This window comes from Otolemur garnettii, unplaced genomic scaffold (genome assembly GCF_000181295.1).
Source record: "Otolemur garnettii isolate 467f Iridium unplaced genomic scaffold, OtoGar3 scaffold00026, whole genome shotgun sequence".
NCBI lineage: Eukaryota > Metazoa > Chordata > Mammalia > Primates > Galagidae > Otolemur > Otolemur garnettii.
Genome location: NW_003852421.1, coordinates 8,179,702 through 8,184,195, shown reverse-complemented (window position 1 = coordinate 8,184,195; position 4,494 = coordinate 8,179,702).

Here is a 4,494-nt window from a genome sequence, read left to right as displayed (position 1 = left end):
TTCACATTTTTGTCCTTCCCTTCACATTCCTTCTTCCCAAAATCTCTATTCTGTTGGCTTCAGCAGTAACTTCTATGCCATTGACTTCTCTATCCATGTCAGTCTAAGCTGTCCTCTCCACTCCCCCATTAGACCAGAAATTCTACCATCATCTCTAGTTCACTATGCTCAAACCCTGGTATTTGTCTTCCTTGAAAAGTTCTCATCCTTTCTCACCATTTGCACTGGTACCATCCTGGCCCAGATCTTTGCTGTCTCCTGGGAGGACTACTGCCACAGTTCCCTTGGTCAGCTTGCCTGCCACAGTCTCCACCCTTGCAATACAGCTTGCTTAGTCTCCTCAAGTGCAATTTTCATCTTGTTTTCCTCTGCTAGGCAATTCCCTGCATTCTGCTGCTTCACATTTAGACTCCTCTGACCTCTCTTGACCACCAGGCTCACCCAAGATGATTTCCCATGGCTTCAACATTTACTTGTATTTGCACCTGTAGTCCCAGCTGCGCAGAGGTCAAGGCAAGAGGATTGCTTGGGAGTTCAATATAGTGAGACCCCATCTCATACAAACAAATGAACAAAAACACGCACTTGTACCCTAGTACTACAGAAGGCTAATTGCCTCTCTGCAAAACTGCACACATTCTCATCTTCATACTTTGGCTTGTTATCCTCTCAGCCTTTTATTCTCTTGAGTCTTACCTCTTCCTCGCAAGTCAAATCCCATGTCCTTTGGAAAGTTCTCTCAGACCATTTCAGCTTCTATTCATTTCTTTGGAACCCTAAGGAGAGAATGACAGAAAAGCGGTCAGAGTCAGAAATGCAGGATGGGCTGTCACCCCCCTGCCCCCATTCTTAGCATCTGTGTTTATATTTCCTCCATTTCTCACTCCCTCATCTCAGAACTTCTAAAAATCAGCATCTGCACCACTCAGAGCCGTCCTGTTGTATTAGCTGTTGCTTTCTGTCTTTTACCGGTTACTTCACAAGGCTGATGAGAGCAAAGGCCACATCTCATCTTTCCTCCCTGTAACACCTGTACCACTTAGCACAATGTGAAATAATTTTTGCTTGATTCACTTAATAAAGTTTCCCAGTAATTTAAGAGAAATGAAGAGAAACCAAGTTTCTAAAACTTACTATGGTATTGATACTAGTTTTCTAAGCTAAAAATACTCCACCACAGATAGAGTCTGCAATATGAATTTTGAAGGTAATTTTGTCAATCGTGTGATCAAAATTTAATTATCAGGATATTTTACAGTTATGTTAATTCTCTGCAATCTTTGTTTTTTTTAAACATGTGCCTAATGTCGCAATAACCAGTATGAATTATATTGGTGGTCCTGGAAAAATTTTTATTTAGCTATGTGAGTGAATGTCATTCTTTTTGTCTTAATCACTATATGTCACATAAATTGATGCTGAACCCAAGCTAATTTCTGAAAATAGAATTTATTGACATTCAAAAACCTAAAAACTCTCAAATGCTTTATTCTAACAGTCTTAAAATTACTGACTACACTGGAAATAATAGTAAAAGGCAAATAAAACTTGATTTCTTTTATAAGGACAACATGAAGGGACTGGAATTTAAAAAAAATAACCTGAAAAAGTCACCAAATATCAATCCTGAGTATTTTCTGACAATCTACTCTAGTCAAGAAAATACGCATAGAAGTTTAACACTGAAGGTTCATGTGAGCAAGGATGGGTGGCTTGACTCTCAGCACTTTGTGAGTAAGCAAGAAGCTCTAACATTCACAACCAAAATGGGCCCTTTGATGGAGGGAGTAGATAAGAGAAGAGCTGTCACTATGGGTAGGCCAAGAATATATGGACCATGATTGAGACTGGTTGATTGTTTATTGAAGAAAAGCTCCCAAGAGTCATAGTAGTTTTTGTATTATTTGTGCCTCCTTAACAGAAACTCAACTTGGTCTACATAAAAAATAGTAAGTTGGGAGCTGGGTGTTACAAGGATTGAGGGGTTTCACAGAACCCAAAGGCAGAGTGCAACTGGAGTCTGGAAGGAAGTGAAACCAGCAACTGACAGATGACAGAGTCGAGGAAGTCCTCTTGGTCCATGTCTGCTTCCCCTTTTTCGTGTCCTTCTGTCTCCTTTCCATCTGAAGCTTTCTTATCTTCAGTTTTCAGTCCACAAAGTAGGCTGTAATTGTAGGACGCATGAAGAGATAAACTTTACTCTAGAACCTAAATTCCTGGGTGAGAGCATAATTGGCTCATGTAAATCAGATTTCCAGAGCTCAAAGAGTCAACTGTGGCCATGGACTAGATTATTTACGTAAATATGGCTGCCCGGAGGCTGCTTCTGTGGTTTTTCTTATAACAGGATTTTAAACATAATGCTGAAATGTTCAATTTTATGACCTGCTCTAAATTTTGTTAGAGTCAAGGGAATAACTAAGCCTACAAAATAAATACAAAATAAACTTAAAGTGACAGTAGGTGACAGAAACAAATTGGTTTCATAATTATTTCCTTGAGTCATGCTTGTTGAAAATTAAAGTTACATTTTGGATAGAAGATTGTGAAATGTGAAATTTCCATAAAAGAAGAATCATTATGAGTTTGGCAGATACTCCAGAAATAGATGTCTATTGGAAGTGCAATTTGGATGTAGCTTACAGTTAAAATGTATGTCTTCAGAAAATGCAATTGCAGAAGTCATGAAAATATGTTGAAATGAAAGCTAGCATTGTAAGAAAACAGAAACAATTGAACCTCAAGGAGTCTTCAAAAACAAATTATGTGCAAATTAATGTTAGGTTAAAAATGCATTATACAAATTTTATGACATCATATGCAAAAGATTAGGAAGACAGACCCTGGCATTTGTAATTTCTGAGTTGTGTAATCATAGTTAATTTTTGTTTCTTTTACACATTATTTTTGGAGCTATTATTGATGAAAATATGTTGCTTTCATAATTTAAAAAGATTATTTTTATAAAAAGAAAAATAATACCCCTGCAATAAGACCATGACCATATTAATGCAAACAGTGCTTTGATTAGCTGATACTACATTAGAAATGTGTAAATAGAAAGGGACAACATTTTAGATGACCAAACTGGACAAAATAAACACTGAATAACATCCAGGTTCCTTTTGCATAAACTTTTTCCATTTAAATATCCAGTTGTCCCAGCACCTTTTGTTGAAAAGATTTTTCTTTGCCCACAATAGATCACTCTGTTGTAGCTGTTGGAAATTAATTGGCTGTGTAAGTGTGTCTATTTCTGGACTCTCTATTCTGTTTCACTGATATTTGTTAGTCCTTATGCCTGTACCATATTGTCTTGATTAGCTTTAGTAACTTGTGAATGAAGATAGTGTAAATCTTCCAACTTTCTTCTTTTTCAGTTTTGTTTGGGTCTTCTAATCCATGAACATGGTCTATAACTCCATTTATTTGGGGTGTCCTTAATTTCTCTCAACAGTGTTTTGTAATTTTTAGTGTAGAGGTCTTGAATGATATTGTTTAATCTTTTTCTAAGTATGTTGTCTTTTTCTTATTGCTATTGTAAATAGAACTTTTTTTATTTTCCAGTTGTTTGCACTGGCACATAAAAGAATAATTGGCTTTAGATCACTGATCATGTATCTATCCCATAACATTATTTAGATTACCAAACTGGTAGTCTAAACTGGTTTTAGTGGTTACTTATGGATTCCTTAGAATTTTCCATATCAGAAAACACTATAATCTGATTTCATTATCTTGCCCTATTCCCAGTGGCTAGGAATTCTATTACTACACTGAGAGGATACCTCTTTGTCCTATGTCCAATCTTCTCTACATTTAGTCTTTCACCACTGAGCTTTATATTAATTATAAGATTTCATAGATACTCTTCGTTATGCCAATGAAGTTTCTTTTTATTCTTAATTTGCTTAGAGTTTGAAGTAGTTTTGTCAAATGCTTTTTTTTCTTTTTAGAGACAGAGCCTCAAGCTGTTGCCCTGGGTAGAGTGCCATGCCATCACAGCTCACAGCAACCTCCAACTCCTGGGCTTATACGATTCTCTTGCCTCAGCCTCCCAAGTAGCTGGGACTATAGGCACCCACCACAACACCTGACTATTTTTTGGTTGTAATTGTCATTGGTGATGGGCAGGCCCAGGCTGGATTCGAACCTGCCAGCTCTGGTGTATTTGGCTGGTGCCTTAGCCACAGGTGCTGAGCCATATCAAATGCTTTTTATACATTTGTTGAGCAGATCCTGTGATTTTGCTCCTTTATTCTGTCAATATGATGAGTTTTCTCAATTGACTTTTGAATTTGAAACCAACCTTGCATTTCTGGAATAAAATCTGGTACCTTGGCATAGTGTACCATTTTTCTAATATATTGCTAGATTTTATTTGGTGGAATTTTATTAATTTTTATCTCTGTGGTTTTAAAGCATTCTGCTTTGTAATTTCTTTTTTATTTTTTTTTTTTTTTTGAGACGGAGCCTCAAGCTATTCCCCTGGGT